Source organism: Halyomorpha halys, unplaced genomic scaffold (assembly GCF_000696795.3).
Source record: "Halyomorpha halys isolate HHAL.00 unplaced genomic scaffold, Hhal_1.1 Scaffold659.1, whole genome shotgun sequence".
In the NCBI taxonomy this organism is placed as follows: Eukaryota; Metazoa; Arthropoda; class Insecta; order Hemiptera; family Pentatomidae; genus Halyomorpha; species Halyomorpha halys.
In genome coordinates this window covers 542,471-562,294 of record NW_027107174.1, presented here as the reverse complement: position 1 = coordinate 562,294, position 19,824 = coordinate 542,471, and the positions used below count along the sequence as shown (strand labels likewise).

At 26.6% G+C, this 19,824-nt stretch overlaps 1 long non-coding RNA gene across 2 annotated transcripts; it reads left to right on the top strand.

Moving 5' to 3' along the window:
- The first annotated feature begins 1,877 nt into the window (after window positions 1-1,877).
- On the top strand, window positions 1,878-19,439 carry LOC136795316 (uncharacterized). 2 transcript variants are annotated; one of them, XR_010842899.1, is made up of 3 exons: window positions 1,878-1,974; window positions 10,966-11,107; window positions 19,349-19,439. It is a non-coding gene; the product is annotated as an uncharacterized lncRNA (long non-coding RNA). The 2 variants fall into 2 exon arrangements; XR_010842900.1 differs by lacking the exon at window positions 19,349-19,439 and adding an exon at window positions 15,876-15,981.
- Window positions 19,440-19,824: the final 385 nt, after the last annotated feature.

Sequence of the window (19,824 nt, the reverse complement as noted above, 5' to 3'; positions counted from 1 at the left end):
ACGCAGATTCCGACTATTACAGCACTTCTAGACAAATGGTCTAAACTTCCAACTCATTACAAAAGACTGATCTACATGACAATAATAAGGCCCATCTGGACATACGGAGTTGAGCTTTGGGGCTCCACTAAACCTTCGAATTCCTCTCGTATCCAATATTTACAATCCAAAATCCTTCGTAAAATCCTCAATGCTCCTTATTTTTTTACTAATAAAACCATCCATAAGGACCTAAATGTTCCTTATGTAACCGATCTAGCCCGAACCCGATATTATTCCTTCCATAATAAACTCCCTAACCACCCAAACCCACTTGTTTCTAACCTTGCTTCCTCTTCCATTCCTGGGAATCCTCCGAGGCGCCTGAAAAGAAGGTGGGCTCGTGACCTTATATTGTAAACTGTTTTTAGAGTTCTACTACTGGGTAGTTTCTCAACATCCTGTATCATATCATTATGTCATTATGATCAAATTTACTTCTTGTATTTTTTATACAGTAAATATCAATAAATAAATAAAAAAAAGTAATATAAACTTACAGTTTGTTAAAAACAATTGTTTTTTAAAAAGCCTTGGATGAAGTAGACAAAAAATAGTTCCTGACCTTCTGAATTTAATGAATTTTGCTTAACTTTTCTATGCACTTTTGAAGGAAATGTTGTCCAATTTAGTCCCCCTAGTCTCTACAATTTCAGAACTGATTTTTGCTGGGTCATATGTTTGCTATGTGATCCATCTTCTGAGGGTACTGTTATTTTCTAACCTAATGTAGTAATTCTCTAAGTCACCTAACTCTGGTAAATCCTATAGGATCTAAATGTTGATAGTAAATGATATTTTAAGTGGAATTCATATGAAAAATGTTTTTAATCTGAAGTTTTCTAATGGGACAAATTGCAAAAAACCGAAAACAAAATTCTATATGTATTGTAATGATTAATTTTTAAACAGTGCGGATAATTGAAAAAAAAAACTAAAGAATTCATCATCATAATTGGAATATCTTCTGATTGTGGCTTCAACAATTTTGTCTCCTTGCTTAGTCGAAGAAAATCAAATTAGGGTGACAGATTCTGTTTGGCACGTTTTTTTTCTGAATTTCTGCAGCGTTTACATACGTTTCTGACGATTTGAAACCGTAAAAATTGTTTGTTTGAATTCGCCTTAAAATTTGATCGCCTACCAGAACCCATAAAAAAATTGCCCCCTTGTATTAGCAATCCAGAGTTAGGTTCAGTGCACCACAGAAGAAGTAGGGATTATTAAAAAATGAACGATTCCCTCAAAAAATAAACTAAATCTTACTGTGATGACCCAATAAAAATACCCTAAATTGTAGAAGTTCGAAATAGTGAACACGTACACTTAGACTTAGAGATGGCCTGCCCTACTTTCCTTGAAAAGGAAAGTGAAGCCAAAGAGAGGGAAGTTGACCACGCCCTCAGAGCTCAGGTTTACATTCTATATATAAGTAGAAAGTAGAATCTGTTCTTCAATAGAAACAGAAGACTGCCAGTGATTGGTAATTCTTCCCTACTCCTCAGCCTCGCCCCTGAAGTTCATCATAAAGCCCACCTTTTTGTTTTGGCTATTTCTGGCAGCTTACCCTGTCCATTATACTCCTTCTAATAAAGGCTCCGAAACCTTGTTGTATTAAAGTTTTAACTGTAGCTCTATGTATATACTAACTTGTAGAAAATGAAAAATAATTCATACAAAACTCTTTACTAATTTTTTTTAAATAAAATTATTGATATGAGAAATAATTTTCTTAATTATTCCTTAGTTTATATTACAATACTCAAATATAATTATTATTTTCGACTTAACGAATGCAGTTTTTCCAGCTGTTTTAATAATATTGCTCATAATAATTACAGAAATAACGAAGTGAACATTAGAAAAGTTATAAGTGTTGTTCCTTGATGAAGTAAATGACAAGCAATTGGTTTTTCCAATTAGTTCCTTTACCAGGTAGATTATTATAATGTATTCATTAGTTCTCATTGCAGTTGAAAAAAAAAATCCATTTTTTCTTGAGTAGTCTGTCTACTTAATCTTAGAGAAGTGAATGCTCCTACAAAAGAATTTTTTTTTTTTTAATTTCACCTGCCAAGAGGTTTGTTGAACTTAGTAACCCATTTTTTATTCCTTTATAAGTCCGACGTTTCGCCCTTTTCAGTCAACCTTCTTTGTTATAATTTATCACAAAGAAATTTGACCGAGATAAAAAGTTTTGATTTTTTAATTTAATGAGAACAACTGACTAATTAGGGTAATTTGTGGTCTGATATAAATGACCTGGGTAGAATAGCCTGCATAAAGTTGTTTTTTAAATTATGTGATTCTAAAATTATATTAAGATTGTCCTTGAGAATCTTGGCCGAAACGTCGGACTTATAAAGGAATAATCAGTCTCAAGAATGTGTAAAGGTTATATTTATTCATAATCTTGAATTAAGAATTAAATTTAATAAGAATATCAATTCAGCACTAGAAAGTTAAAAATCAATTTTTAACTAAATCAAAATTTATTTATACGACTATTCAACCCAAAAAGTACCAATTTCATGTCTAAATTTTCATTTCTTGTTTATTTATTTACAGTATTCACCGTGTAAAATTCTATTTTACATGTAAGATGAAAATTTCTCTGTTTAAATTGAAGTACAAATTAAAATGCTGGGATAAAGTCTTGTAATTTTTTTTTTCCAGCTAACACTATATTAAAAAAAAAATACTTTATAAGCTATTGAACATATGTAAATTACAGTTATACTATTTGAGGAACGAAGAGTACAACTGAATGAACAGTATTATAATTTGTAAAATGAAGGTTGGTCCGTGGTTAAGTGGACAGTGGATACTCCCCTAGTTTATATAAAATTTTTAAAAAATATGAGTTTGGACGACAATGTATTTCTGACTCATACAAGTCATCGTAAAATTTGAAAATTTTGGTTTAAGATCATTAACAAGTTTACCTAGCGAGAAATTGGAGCAATAGTTCAATATATCTTTTGATTTTCTACTTAACCCATATGAGTAAGGCCTGTAAATTCTTAGCGAGCTTGATAACTTAGGACAATATCACTCTAAAGCGAACATTCATTTTAAAATGTTTGCCCAATTAAAAACGTATCGTAGATAAAAAATATTTATAATCTAGTAGTGACCAATCACTTCTTCATAATTATGAATTTGAAATTAAAATTAATTTAACAGCAAACGGAAAAGAATTTCTCATGTCCAATTTAGGCCTAATTTGGAATATAAAGAAACGGCCAATTAATTATAATGATGGCGAACGGTATACAGGTTTTTAGACCAGCTTCTGATTTAACTTATTTTTACTATATTTTTTAATTTAGTACTAAAAGGGAACCGTTGAATGGACTGACCGTTCACTAGTTTTCTAGATTTATTATAATTATTTATTTACTTATTTAAGGATATGAAATACATGAGAAGGATTAATTTTTTTTTAAATAACCAAGAATATATCGCGATATACTTTGTTTTTATTTATTTTTTTTTTTTTCGTTCATTTATTTATTTTATTTTATTTTAGTATGTATGAGATTATTCATCACCATTACCAATTGCCCACAACTGTGTGGCAGATTTTAATATCTATCAATAAATAAAAAGTAATTAAAAAAAAAAATTGTTTTAATTCATGGATAAAGCATATTAATGGTGAGCTAGCAATACTATCTGAAAATATCGATTTCTTATTTCACAGTAGTGATCTGTACATTTCCACTAAATTTACGAAAAAATACTATTAAAGGTTCTCTCTTCCAGGAAAATAACAATTTACAATTATTTAATCATAAATCTGTTCAGAAAAAAATAATTTAAAAGTTGTAATTTTTTTATAAAGAGCACCTTTAGTTGCATTTTTGTCAAGTATAGTGGGAATGTACTTAGTACTTCAGTATAGTATGACTTCAATATTTTCTTATGTACATTTTATCTTATTTTTTAAAGTCACCCACACTATTTAGCGTCCTCTGTAATGTGCTACACGCTGACCCTCTCATAACATACTTAATCCCAACTAATTATATAAAATTAGTGTTGACGTTCAAAATCCCTGCATTGAAAAACCTGTGCAATATTTCATTAAGTATATATATGGTTATTTCTTTATCAAGTAATTATTTTCTATTAATGTTTAATAATTAATATAATTTAATTACTATGAGTTTTTCCTGGCAATACCTCTTGCGAAATTGGAGGAATTAAATGTATTCTTTTATATTTTTAAATTTGGTATTTATAATAGCATAACAGTATTTCTAAAACCTAATTCTGACATAGTTTAAAAGCTACTCATCCAACAATAATTGTAAAAAAAATATAATCGCCTGAATTATGCATATTTTTAGGTTTTCTGAATAATTGCATATTTTTATGTATTACCTTTGCACCTCTCAATTAAAGCACGACAAGCTGTAGGAAGCTTTATACTATATAAAAAAACTAATAAAGTTTAAGTTAGACGTCTACAAAAGTTACACGTATTTAAATTTGTAGATTAGAGCTATTGCCAGCCAACTATCTATATTACAGACGTTATTGAAATCAAATAATTATATTTACCAAAAAAATATTGGTGGAAAGAAAAACACAAATAATGCTGAAAATGAGATAGATATTAAATGTTTAAATCAACAAGTCTTGAAAAAAATATATTTATACAATATATAATATCTTTCGAAAATAGATAAGTTAATTACTTAACTTGTTCTAAATTACATTTTTGATTTTTAAAATAATTTCTATCAGTTAAAATGATTATATTTAATTGTATTCTATATAAAATAAAATTCCTTTCGTTGAAACAATATTCTCTATAAAAGCTAAAAGGTAGCATATATTTACAATTATATTTTTCAGGATAACATAAAAAAGGTATAAAAGAAAAAAAAAGGAAAGAAAACTTAACATAATAAATGAAAAGGCATATTTATGTCATGATGACCTTCCAAACATTAATAATTCCAGAGTTGCTATCCTTGCATTTCTAAATAATTGATTGGGAAAATTAATAATTACTATTGATCTAATTCTGAGACCATTACTATTTTATAGTATTGTTAAATTTTAATTACAAATTCTTAAGTGGGAATCGCTGAAAATATTAATACTTTAAGAACAACAAACCTATTAATAATTCATGAAAAATCAATATGTTTCATTCCATTCTGAAGTAAATTCAAAATGTATTAAAGAATGCTTATTTTCTGCTTTAAAAATGTACAATTTCCACTGTTCGTAGCGTAGACAAAAAAAGGATCATTATCTAAAAAAAAAAAATAGTGATATGGTTATTTATTTCAGTAGTTTAATTTAGGGTATCTAAAGTAATTTTACAAATGTTAATCAATTCAAATGAAAAATAAAAAATGGTCTTGTAAACTTATTTTCTAAAGGTACATACGAGTTTTTTTTTTAATATATACTAGTTACGTACTTATTCATTTAATTAATTTTTACGTTTCCTAAATTAATTCATTTTTATAGTTGTTATTATTATTATCATATTTTTCATATATCTCGCTAATATGAAAAACCGTTTAACAGTCGTCTCCGCTCTTCTCTATATACTTCCGCTTTTTCGTCTCTGTTTCGATCTCTTTCAACTAGAACAGGTGGGTGGGTGGTCCTGATAAATTCTCACTTATTTTAATTATTATTAGTTTTTTTATTTACTCCTTCCCGACCTTTATTTAATCTCAACTTGTTTCCTTAATTTTTCGTGGTTTAGCGTGTTAACATTTTAATTTTTTTATTTTCATATCTACTTTTATATTTTTTCGTTTTATTAGGTCTCCTTTTTATTTTTAACCTAACAGTTTACGAAATTTTTTTCATGTTTGTATATTTACAATGTCTATTTCATATTATAACTATTTTTATTTCTTCATTTTGTTTATATGTATATAATTTTCTTTTCATTTATATTTATATAATTTTAATCCTACTTTAATTTACTTTTTTTGTATCTTATTATACAAAAATGTCATAATATTTTTATTTGTTTTATATATTTTTAGCCCTGCAGAACTCTGGCTAATAAATAGTTTTAAATATTTTTTTGTTTCCTTTTTGACCTTTAATATATTTAATATTTTATGGATCTTTTAAAGTATTATAATAGAAAAAAAAATAATATAAAATCTTTCTTTAATGATTTAATGACGTAGATAATTACTTTAATTAATTATGCCAGAAGATAAGAGATTGTTTTGAATTTTGAATTAACTGATAATGAAAAACAAAGTAATCAACATTTAACAAGAATGAGAACAATCAGTCGGTTTGTCAGAATCCAGTTTTTTATTTGTTTTTTTTTTCATTTGACTAACGGAAACTCAGAATTGAGTGGTTTTCACAAAATTTACCAAAAACAGGGCAGAGCCACTTAGCATAAGTAGAAGGCGTCAGTTCGATGATGTGAAACATGTGCCCACGCTTTCGGAATTCAGGCAAAATGAGCAAAAATGGGGATAAGAAGTATTTTTCGACTCGATTTTTTATGGAAAACTTTCATTGTGTAAAAAATAAATGTAAGTTCATTAGTTTTGCATATACTGGCTGAAAATCAATTATTTTATTTATTAACTATAAAATAATTGAAAGTTCTCGTTTAAGGAAACATAATAAAGAGTAAAATAAAAACATGAATAAGGATGTTCCAGAGTTCTTTGCTCTTTTAGGACTCTTTAAAGCATCCTAGTTGTTTTTTAAAATAAGTAATAATATATTAAAACATGATTACAAACATATTTTTTGGTTTCATCAAATTTATAAAAATTATACTGTGTATGAGCAACCAACGTATTTTCACGATTTTGAATTCCGTCATTAATAATATCTAAACAGGTAATGATTTGTCATAATTATTTGCAAACTCTAATTATGATTGATTTAAATTTTCTTTTCTTATCTTTCTTAATTAGTATCTTAGCCAATGTAAATAAAAACAATACCAATAAATGTAACTCTATTCACAAGTTTTAAAATTTTCGTTGGATTTTTTTCTAATAATTTTTTATGATATTTTTCTTTATTAAACATGATCTCATGAGTTGTCATCAAACTGTTGGCGACGAAAAAAAAAAAAAATTGAAAGGAAAGTCCAATAATTATTAGTGAACTTAAATTTTTCTTTACTAGTTTGATTAGTAATATGTCATTGAAAAATTGGATCTTTTGGTGTCCCAGTCAACAGCTTTCAGTTATTGTGCAATTTTATTATATAATTTAATAATATTGTTCACTATTTATTTGTTTTGTTTTTTATAATGTACTATTAAATATTACTAAAATAGAATTTATCTTATTTTATTTTTTTGAATATTGATATATTTTAAAATTATGATGACACATTAGTAATAAAAAATAATAAAACAAATTCGTGTTCTCTAACAATTCATTAAAAAAAAATTGAAAATTTCGTTACAAAATTACATGAAAGTTATTTTGAACGATTTCTGCAATAAAAGCTTAATATTATAGAAAAATTCTTTCTGAAACAACTTAAAAACAACTCATGCCTTATTAGGACTACACTCCATATCAATCCAATGCATAACTCCTGTAGAATCTGACCTAGATAAATAAATTGATCAAAGTATTCAGAAAAAAAAAATATTCCAGGACATACGCATTTGGTAAAAACGTTATAAACTGATTTTTTACTTAAAATAACTTGACGAAGATTTAAAAAAAAAAAAAAAAAACATTCAAACATTATAGAATTCCTTACATACCACAAGAAAAAAAAAACTACAAACCTTGTCTAAGTTTTTTTCTTACCTATATTATTTTTTTCGTAAACTTTTCATGCCTTCTTATGGCACTAAATTAACTAATTATTTCCAAAGTTTTAGTAGGAACAGGACTTTAGAAGAACGACCAGTGTTTGAAAAACGGACGACAATGGTAAAAAATCATAACTTTGAACAATAGAAATCTATAACGAATTAATTTAAAAATCCTGAAAATAGTTTTTGACCAATGTCCATTCTTCACTTTCAATTAAATTAGTAAAAAAAGAAACAATATAGGAAACAAAAGTATTACTGTAACCGTTTGCTAGTGGATTCACCCTCTGGCTCTGGAATGTCAAGGAAAAACAGACCCTTGAATGTGGTTTTCAAACTTTTCCACTTGAAAGTGTAGTGTTGAGAGAGCAGCGATATCATACTTATTCTTTACAACCCTCTTTTATTGTTTAAACATGATAAATGAAGTAAACAAAAGAAAACGGCATATTAATTATAGGCTACTTGGTGACATAGTAAGTTCATCGGATCACATTCAAGTCGGGTCATTCATGCATGAAAAAACGCATGTATGTCTGATTCATTTGTGTTAATAAGTATTTCAAACGCAGTTCAACCACCACCACTAAACACGTTCTGACGACGGTCCACACCATTGGCCATATCATTAAAAGAAGAAAAATGAATTTATCCCGATTATTTATTCCAGTACAGAAGTAATGCACAATATTATGAAATTAAAAGGAGAGACAGAATGTACAATTATAACATGCAGAGGCATATTTAAAACGTATTAAATGTCGGCGCATATAATATAAAGTATCTAAATGACTGCATCCTTATTATTTTTCAATTTAAATTTAATGTCACTATATTATAAAAATAAACAGAGAATCATAAAATATCTTATAATGTGAGGAGGTATAAATAATTTTTTTTTTTTTTTTTATTTATTGATAGATATTACAATCTGCCACACAGTTGTGGGCAATAGGTAATAGTGATGAATGATAACATTCATACTAAAATAAAATATAATAAGAAAAAAAAAGCACATAAATATAAATAAACTCTCTCTTAGAATATATACAAGCAGAAGGATAAAGAAAATGAAAATAATCAAACTTTGTGTATGAAAAAAATAACTAATAAAATAACATAATAATAAATATAATATAATCTCTTATCTACCTTTACTATCTTATATATAATATAAAAAGTATTAAATGTCGGAATAAGATTATAAGAATTTCAACGGCTTTATCCTGATTATTTATTCCAAGATAAAACTAATGTCATAATATTATAAAAATAAATAAAGAGGTTGAATATACAATAAAAATATGAGAAAGTATATTTAAAACGCACTTAACGTAGACACATATAATGAAAAGTATCTAAATGACTAAATTCTGAATATTTTTTCTACATAAGTTCAACATACAACATTCTGAACCATTTCACACAAGTTAAACTGTCGTTGGTATTTATGAATTTTTTTCACAAACTCAACTGGGGAAACTTGACTTTAAACGCCCCCTTTTCCCACCTATACAGAACCTGTAATAAAAGCATTAATATTTAACATATTCAAATTTAATTATTATTATGAATTATTAAACAGGTAAAATTATATCCCACAAAACAAAACAGGAATTCAATTTTGATGGTCTGACTGTATATCATTGTAAAACCAATTTACAGATACATATAAAAATTAATAACATATTAAGTATATATCTTACTAATAAGTGTTATTTTAGATGTAGTAAAGTCTTACTAGTTTTTTTAAGGATTTGTAACTGGAAATAAATCTGAAATTAGAAATATATTAAAACACGTAAGTTATAATTAATAAGATTTTAATGTTTTTAATTTTTTTCTACAACTTCTATAAATAATTTTATACTTCCTGGAAACATTTTCAGGTACTTTTAACAATTTCATTTTAGATATTTTTGAATATTTCACCATGTTCGCATTATATCTATATATATTGCTTATAAATGCATATTTCTCATTTTATTTTAAGACTATATATGTACAGCCTATTTTTTTTTCTTTTGATTTGACACATAAATAAAAATTACAACACATTCTGTTGTCCATTATTTTCCTCGAAGTCTAAAATAAACGTGTGATATTGTGAAAGAATTTCATTATAATTCTAAGCTCCTTTACTTTCCTGTCGAGGTTAATGGTTCTTTTAAACAAAGAAAGTATTTTCTATTTCAAATTTTTTTAATTACTTTAATTGTTCGTATGATTTCAACAAAAATGCAATAAAAGAAATTATATATCAAAAACAGTATTTAAAGACGTCAAAAGAAGTTTGGGAATGAACCAATTAAAAGTGATTACGGAATTTAATATTTTCTGTGTAGTGAAAAAAAATATTATTATGCAAAAACATAAAATACACAAAATTGGGACATTTCAAAACAATGTTGTAGTATATCATTTCTTTAAATACAAATTAATGTATTAATTAAGCGTTTCCCAATACATAAATTAAAGCCTTAGTTTCAAATAATAACACTTAGGAACTGTCAAAATTTCCTTTAATGCATTCCATTAGGTTGTCCATTACGGATTTGTGACTTTGAAGGTGTACAAGTGCATTGTGTAAAGTAGGCCAATATGAATCTGTAACTTTAAAGGTGTATATATATATTCTTTTCTTTTCTCTCTCAGTTTTATTTTATTTATATATAGTTCTTAATGTTATCTTTGAAGTTAGTTTATATATTCTGGCATAAATACGACGATATTAGCAATATTCCCGAGAGGTCAGTCAATTTTTCTTTCTGATTATTGAATAAATCAGTAATGGCAGATTAAAGTTTTATCATTTTTACGAACTTATCCATTATTCTGATAATTGAAGTCAAGGAGGGCAGAGTTAAGGGGCAACCTCTTTAATATATATTCATGTTTAGGCAAGTTAGGTGACATAGAAGATATTTTCCAATCTTGAAAAATTATGAACCACTATATTGATTAGTTTGAATATTTAATTTTAATTATTTTCTCATGCCTACTGTGTTAGATCAGCTTCACACTACTTATCCAACTAGTCCATTCTCAGTTTTTCTTCTATTCCGTCTATTCTATATAAAAACTACTGGCCAACCTCAAGGTGCTAACAGTTCTTTTTTCCCTCAAGGTACGCAATGGTACGTTAATAGAGCTTTGCACTGACCGCAATACTACACACGTACAAAGAATGTCAAACAAGAACCCTATATGCACCAAAGGCAGTGTGGTTTTTCCTGAAGGCAATCTGTAATGGATTCTCAGTTTCTAAGGTAAGCTTTTTCTCCTCTTTTTTCTTTTCCAACGATGTAAGCGAGCGGCATGTATATAAGGTATTCTTTTCGCCAAGCCTATTCTCCCAAAACCCTCCTCCATAACCGGATTCCAATAGTAAAAACTTTTGTCCTACCTCCAAAACCGGTTTCGAAATTATCACCGACACAGGAATCGAGTAGAATAGCTATTCGGCTCTGTGGAATAATCGAACCAGGTTTCTTTATATACAATAGTTTTAAATTATGATTCTATTCCTCTTTTACTTATTGTTACTTAATCATTCTTATCTATCTTCATTAATTCTATCACGTATGAGCAATTATGCTTTAATCTTTTTAGTTTGAAATACAAAAATTTAATTAGTTAATAAATCTATTATATATATTTTTTTGTTTAGGAGTAAGGTACCCGAATTAAAACACTAATGTCTTTAAATCCATTTCTCTTACCATTATTTCCCTGCTCTAAATCCATTATCATGAATTATAATTATTTTAATTGATGTATCTGAGGTTTAATTTTTTTTTATCATACTCAAGCTGATTCATTAACAATATACTCTTTTTAAAACTAATAAATTTTATCCTATCTTAGTCTCAAAACATTTTTTATGCCGAGGTCATTTATATATAAGTGATTTATTTTAATAAAGAAGGTTGACTGTGATAAATAGTTTTAATTTTTAATTTAATGAGAATAATTGACTAATTAGGGTAATTTGAGGACTTAAAAACTGACCTGAGCCTGCATAAAGTTGTTTTTTAAATGATGTGGTTCTAAAATTGTATTAAGATTGTCCTTGCCGAATTGGCCAAAACGTCGAACTTATAAAGGAATAAAAAATGTTTTGACACTAAAATAGGATAAAATTTATTTATTTAAGCAATATTAACCAGTCTCAATAAAGTGTAAAGATTATAAATAATGTACTCTTATTAATTATTTAACCATTAGCTTCTTTACCAATAAAACATATTAGTCGATAATTAATTAATAATTAGTTAAGTTTATAAAAGCATGATAACAAATAAACTAATTGTCAAATAGTTAAAGTAAACTAAAACTTTATGAATCGACTTGTGCATACTATTCTAAAATATAAAATCAATTAAAACTTGGATACGTCAATTTTAAACGTAGTTTGTGTTTTACAATAAAAACTCAATTTTCCAAAAAGATTTACATTAATAATTTTTCTTAATTTAACAGAAATTATTGAGATTTGTAGTAATAACTAGTAATAGTAATAGCTACAATAACATAAAAAATTACAAACCTCTAGTAAAATATAGATCCAATCTTGATAATACCGTTAAAGTATATCACTATAATCATAGATGAAATGTATAAATTATACCTTACAAACAATATCTAATTGGAAAGCAATTTGATAATTGGAGCTCAAAAAATCATTAATAGAAACACTCTTCTATAAATTTAGTTCGCACTTTTGGTGATTTAATACAAAAAAAAAAAAAAAGATGCTTTGATAACTACTAATAATTATTTAACTAGAAAATTGTGGACATGAAGAATAAAAATATATGATATAAGTTCACTGTAATCATTTTTCAAAAATTATGTATATGGAGACCACCTCATGCATAAGAGCAACGTGATGAGATTTCTCCAATTATCTGATAAATTGTCTCAATTTTATTATTAATTACGAATATTGTTATTGTTAATTGTTGTCCTTTTTGACATTATATTGACCTTATATTATACATTATTTGACATTATATTATTGTTAAAAATGGTCCAGGTGACGGTCGATAAAGGTACAAAGTAGGAGAAAAACTATTTAATCTTAACCAATGTTTCACCCCACTTTGAAGGGATTCATCAAGGCTATACGAAAACAAAATTGTAAATAGTGACAGAGCATCAAAATAAATATATAGAGAAAATAAAAAAAATATGTAAACAATTTAGATTTATTTTTATTAATATACTTGTTTGAGATTGGTTTACTTTATTTAAAAACAATTTTGATCCTTTTTCTCAACTTTATTCTTTTTAAACTTCCAACGTTTCGACCACTTAGGTCATTTTCAAGGATTCCTACAAACAGCTCCTTTTAATTACTTTTATAACATAATAGTAATAATAATGTAAACAAATGTTTTTCATAAAAAAAAAATATAAATGAAATAATGATAAGTTTAAGTTAAGGAAGTATAAATATAAGAGGATATAAATGTGGCAAAGGTGAAGTATAGTAACTAGTGAAAATTAAATATTAAGAATATTAATAAAAATACGTAAATAATAAGTTTGTTGAAATTTGTTACTTTTATTATTGTTTTTAATATTTCCTTTTTACTTGTTAATATACCTTACTTTTGCCATATTTACTTCACCTATCTGTTCACCTTTTACACCACATCTTTACCATATCTACAACTATTTCTAACAAGTATTTTTCTATAACTTATAACTCTAGTACTGTATATACAATTTGATCACATCTGGCTGTATTTATTAGTAATTAGTTTCCCATCCACCTATATTTATACTTCCTTAACCTAAGGTTATTATTATGTCTTTTATATATTTTACATTTGGTTCATATTTTCTTATTTTATCTGTTAATTTATTTCAATGTGCTGTCTTACAATGGTTGCAATCTTATTTTCATTTAGCCCTGTCGAACCCTGCAAAGTGAGGCGAAACGCTGGTTAACATTAAATATTATACATTAATATTTAATGTAATATTAATATGTATGTATTATTAATATTTAATGTAATGTAATGAAATATTATACATTAAATATTTCTACTATTTTGTACATTTATTGACGTCACTCAAACTATTTATTTTAATGTTCTGTCTGTTTGTATCTTGTTAACATTTAGCCCTGACGAAGCCCTGCAAAGTGAGGCGAAACACTGGTTATCTAACTATCTATATCTAATTGATTATCTAACTGGTCTATCTAGCTATCTTCTTCCAATTTAAATATTTTTTATTTATAAACTATTATAATCTGTAATTTTTTTCGTGATACTAATTAATAATATTTCTACAAAAAATAAATTTATACCGCCAGAACCCATGAAGGATCAGGGGTGCAGCACTTTGTACGTAGTTAGTACCAACGGTTGTGTAAGGGGGTGATTTAGTCAGAAATACGCTCGACAGCCAGATGTTTACTCAATTAAGAGTACCCACTTTATGAGCCCAAAAAATAATAAAGTAGAACAACAAAATATAAAAATAGTTTTGAAAAATAGTGAAGTATTCCTATAAAATAATTCATTCAATTTAATTTAAAAAGAACAAGATACAAATCACGAAAGACGATTTCTATTTTAAATCAAATCATACTCTTTTAGCTTCATTTGAATCCAGTTTTGACACTCAATTACTAAAAATCATGCAATATCATATCTGTTACTGACACGACATGTTATCATAGCCATCCAAAGTTATGATAAAATCCATATTATTAAAACAATACTGTTTGGATTATTCGAACAAAATAAATATATAGATTTATTAAAATATGCAAAGAATTTATTGTTGGACTAGTAATTAAAAGTAGTCGTGGAGAAATAAAATGTTTATATTATCTTCAGTTTTTTTAATAGAAAAAAGGTAAATAGATTAATCGAAAAAAATTATCGTTAGTATTAACTTTTTGGAATGAGTGAAACGAACATTTTATGTAATTTATATAGCATGATACATAATACAACAATAAATTAACAAACAGAAAAGGTACAAGAAGAATTTCACGTAACCTATTGTTTCCTCAGCGTCTATAATTACCACTTGAATAAAAATGCGTACCGTTTTCGAATCACTTACGAAAACCGAAGTGGTGTTTACTCACGGTGCACGTAGTTATTGTAAATGTCAAACATGAACGAGGAGCCTTGAGCGTCGCTTTCTCATAGGCCTTCCACGTACCCAGCACATCCTACCGACACCTTTATTCAACCACTTTAATTTTAAATATTTACTGTTCTCACCGGTTTTGATCTAAAGCTGAAAAAAAGAAAAGAAAATGATACATTTCTCTGCTTTTAAACGATTATAAATTCGCTTACATAATGCAAAAATAAATGAAAATCAATTGATCATGTACCGACCATTATACCGTTTTTTTTTTTTTTTTAAAGATTTTGGAATACACATGTTCTATGCTCGAGTTGTTTTATATCTATCCTCTAGCAATAAACATACACACTTCCAATAATAATTTACTTAATAATTTTTATTTTTTAAGCTTATTTCAAAAGAAATTAAACAAAAATATTCACCAGTAACTTTTGGGGTTATAGGCGAAACCATTAAATTAATAAAAATCTAAACAAATTCGTAAAATATTTCGGTCCAATATCGTACTAAATTAAAGAAACTTTTATTTACATATTAACTTTTCATCTAATTTTTGTTTAAAAAAATTTCTTCTCTAAAAAAAAAAAAAATCTGAATATCATTTTTAGTAACTCCACCTTAAAAATAAAAAAAAATTGAATAATAGATTTGTTTATTGAAGCACAGAATTATTTATAACATATGTAAAAATTGAAAATAAAAAAATAATGATTTTTAATAACTGTGAATCATCGAAATCAGTAAATTATGAACTTAAGTTTAATATATTAGAGGGAAATTGTTTGTTTTGGTAGATCTACAAATGTCGTTATTTTTGTTATTAATTTTACTTTTCTTTTTTATCAAGAAGTGTTTTTTTATCTATTTATTTTATCTTATTTTCTAAAATTAAGTTCTACTCCTATTTGCGGACAGTTAAAGGAGGAGTGACCTACAACCTGGGAAAACCCGAAGACTGAAGCCCAGGCAGGCTGCTGCAGGATATCTTGTTATAAATTCTATATTTATTAATTCATTATTTTTTCTTCTCTCGTCTTTTTTTTTTTCAAATTAACTTGTTTCTTTTTCCCATAAGAGAGCAATTGTTTGTTTTGTTAAGTCTAGAAAGATCGTTATCTTTTGTTATTAATTTCACTTTTCTCTTATTTTAAGGAGCATTGTTCTTATCTATTTATTTTATCTTTTTTTTTCTTTTAATTATAACGTTGTATATAGTTAAGGGTGTCTTTTGTACGAGACTATAACCCCCCATAATAAATTTTTAAAAGAAACGAAAAAAAAACCGGTTATTTCAAGCATGAGCCCCATCTGGCATTCAATAAATAAAAAAAAAGGTTTGATATACATTTTGTTTATATAAAATTCATTCATAGGGGGAGTTAGGAAAAAACGGAGAGAATAAATAGAGAAAAATATTGTTATTAAAATTTTTAGACTAAAAAAACACACACAAAAAAAATCATGTTAAACTATAAGAAACTAAGTGATACTTATGATTTTTTATTGGTTTTTATTATATATGTGCAGAAACGATTTTTTAAATTTAATTTATTTGAACTAGCATTAAACTTGTCAGTCAAGAAAGATTTTTATAATTTTTTTTTTACCATTTAAATATCAATATACTGTTAGGAATGTTAGTTCGGTAAACGTTAACATTGGTTAACTCCACGGACAGATATTATTTAAAAATTAATTAAAGTATTACATTTAAAAATAATAAAAATAGTTTCCGCTTTCTCAGTGACTGAATGCGAATTATTTTAACAGAAAATAGATACGATAAAACTAAAAGTTTTCTTATTTAATATCGAATTCACCAATCTCAATCTTTCAGTTCTGCAACACTTATCTTTCTAACGAGCTCTTTCAAGATTAGGCATATAACATAACGGTTATTAGAAAAATTTCTCCCGGTAAAAAGAATGTTGTTGGACCACCTGTCTCCGCAAGCTTTTGAATATAAATCTGTTGAGGAAGTCAATTCAATGAAACAAACACAATTTTCGGATTCTTAATTGGATCCTCTCCAGTTTAAAATAAGTTATTTTATTGTAAGAAAATGATCCGGGGTGGCGGTAAAAAAAAATAAAGCAAAAAAAGTATTTATTTTTAACAAATATTTTGTCCCACTTTGGAGGGTTTTGTAAGGGCTAAATGAGAGCAAGGTACAAGAATGATAGAATTGAAAGTGTACCAATGGAGTATCAATACCAAATAATAGATCTATGACAAATAAATAATTTATTATTATAGATCTATTATTTCATTCACATTTTTTATTATTATGCAGATGGTAATAAATAAATTCAACAACAATAAACAAACAAATAAAGTTCAAATTGTATTTTATTTAACCAAGTTCGTTTCTCGAAGAGTATTACTATTTATAAATACATCGTTAATGACTAGCTTATCGATTCATGAATAAGATTAAGTACCTTATCCTGTAGTAAACAACCTGTACAACATTGTAATGTAATAATATTAGCATTAGAAAATTACGGTAGTTTAATAATAGTTTATTATTATTTGGTTAACATTAATTAAGGTTGATGCTTCTTAGAAAACAGATTTGTATTTTATCTATAATTTAATATATTTCTTTACTTATTACTTATTAATTTATCTTTCAGCCTATTTATTTGTTTTTAATTTATTAATCTATTTCTAACTTATTTATTTATTTTTTAAAAATTTAACATTACTACTATTACATATTTTAATTAATTTGTACATTTTCATTTGTCCATAACTTCGTCTTCTTATTATTTATTTTTTATATCTATGTACTGATGCTGAAATTGAATGAGAATATGCACTTAAATTAAACTTGTACCATAAACAGCAAAAAGAGACATGAGATATGAGATAGTGAATTAGAGAAGTTAACATAGATAAGCTTGAAGGAAAAAAAAGATGAGATATAAATTAGCAATGAAACGAAATTAAAATGATAAAAAAGAAGAAACTTACGTATGTAAATAAATATGTATCTTAGTTATACAAAAAGAAACACTTATTAAGTTCATATTTAGTTATTTTAGGAAAAAAATATATATAGAAAAAAAATGTATGCTTGTGAATTGCTTTGGGTCTAATAAGATTGAAGTATTTATTGTAGCAAACCAATATTTGGGCAACATTAGTAGTTAATAAGTCTACTTATCACAATAAAGAATGTTATAGAAAGTTCAAATCGAAGTTTACTTAATGAACATTCAATAGAAAAACTATAAAAAGGTTTCGTTCAGCTTTCTACAAAAATATATTGACGATTAGGTGACTCATTCCGAGTTATATTTAAATTTTAAAAATATACCAGAACAAGGTCAATTAATCAAACCGAACTATCTAAAATATTATACGGTTCACGCACCCTACGCCACCAGCCCAACACTATTATATGCAATAAGCCACTTAAATATTTATAAGTATACCAATATCAACGACAGAGGAGAATAATTTCAATGTCCATTTGGTGAACACATTAGGGAGTTGTGCACTAGCAGCCAAATACATCAATCATAATTCCAGCCCGTGCTCAAAGCACTTTTTACCATTCATCTATGTCAAAGTCTGTTCTAAGAATAAAGTAGGCTGTTCTCTTCGGAGTCAATACGAGTATTGAAGGTCGCAACGGGCAATCTTGGTACGGGCTGGTAATACCATCGATTCCTCATTTCCTCTCCGCTTTCTCACCGATTTAAACTTTTAGGATTGATGTTAAGTCCAAGGGAAAATATATGCGAAGTTCATTTAGTTCTTGTTTAATAAAGTATCCTGTCCGAATCTCTCAAAAAGCGAGAAAAAAAAAAGATCTTTTTCCTTTTTGATTAAAATGATATTTGCATACTCCTTTATAGACGTTTCGGGGCTCTTTTCCCCATCTTCTTGATGAACCATCAGAAATAAATTACTATTTTATTTAATCTCAGCATAACAAAAAAACCACACTTTTGATTTTAAAAATGCTATGATTTTAGAGAATGAAATAATAAACAAAACCAGAAGGTCAAAGGAAGCTATCACTACAAAAAAACATATCAAAAATACAATTAAATACAAAACTATCACAAAAAAAAAAAAAAAAAAAGAACATAAATAAAACAAGAAAAGACGACGGTTTTAGGAGGAGAGGGGGAGGGCCCCAAAGAGATTCAAGTTAGTTTGATTGTGCAGAGTGTTAGTAAAAATAAAATGTGTAAGTAGTTTATATTATGTAGGAAACATTTCACTTATGACTAAGTATTCTAATATGGATACAAATAAGGAAATATGCACTACTTGAATGGTAAAAATATAAAAAGCTATTGTGTATTAAAAAAAAAACAAAAAAAAAAAAACAGCAATATGAAATGTTTATTTAGTATTGTGACTTATTTCAGACCCCAGTCCCAGAGAGAGAGAGAGAGCCCAGAAAGGTTGATACAGAATTATTTGTGTAAAAGAAAATCATAGAGGAATTTTCACAAAAACGTATATATATTATTCTTATATATAGTATATAGCTAGTATATTATTCTTATGTTTTGCATTACTGAAATATCATATTCACATTAAGCAGTAGAGCATTCACTTTTTATCTTTAAAAAATGTATATATTTTTGTTTTGTCCCTCTTATTATGTGTACTTATGTATATTAGAATTTAATACTTTCTTATATTGTCTTCCATTCCATTAATATTATTTTATAACTATTTCACATTCAAATGTTACATCATTAGTTAACTATTAAATTCCCCAACCCTGATGATACCTTGCATCCACTTAAAACCATTTTTTCATCCTGAAAAGTGGTGTTTTAATTTTTTGTTATTTATTTTATTTTTACCTTTTTTAATCTTATTTCCCTCATTTTCC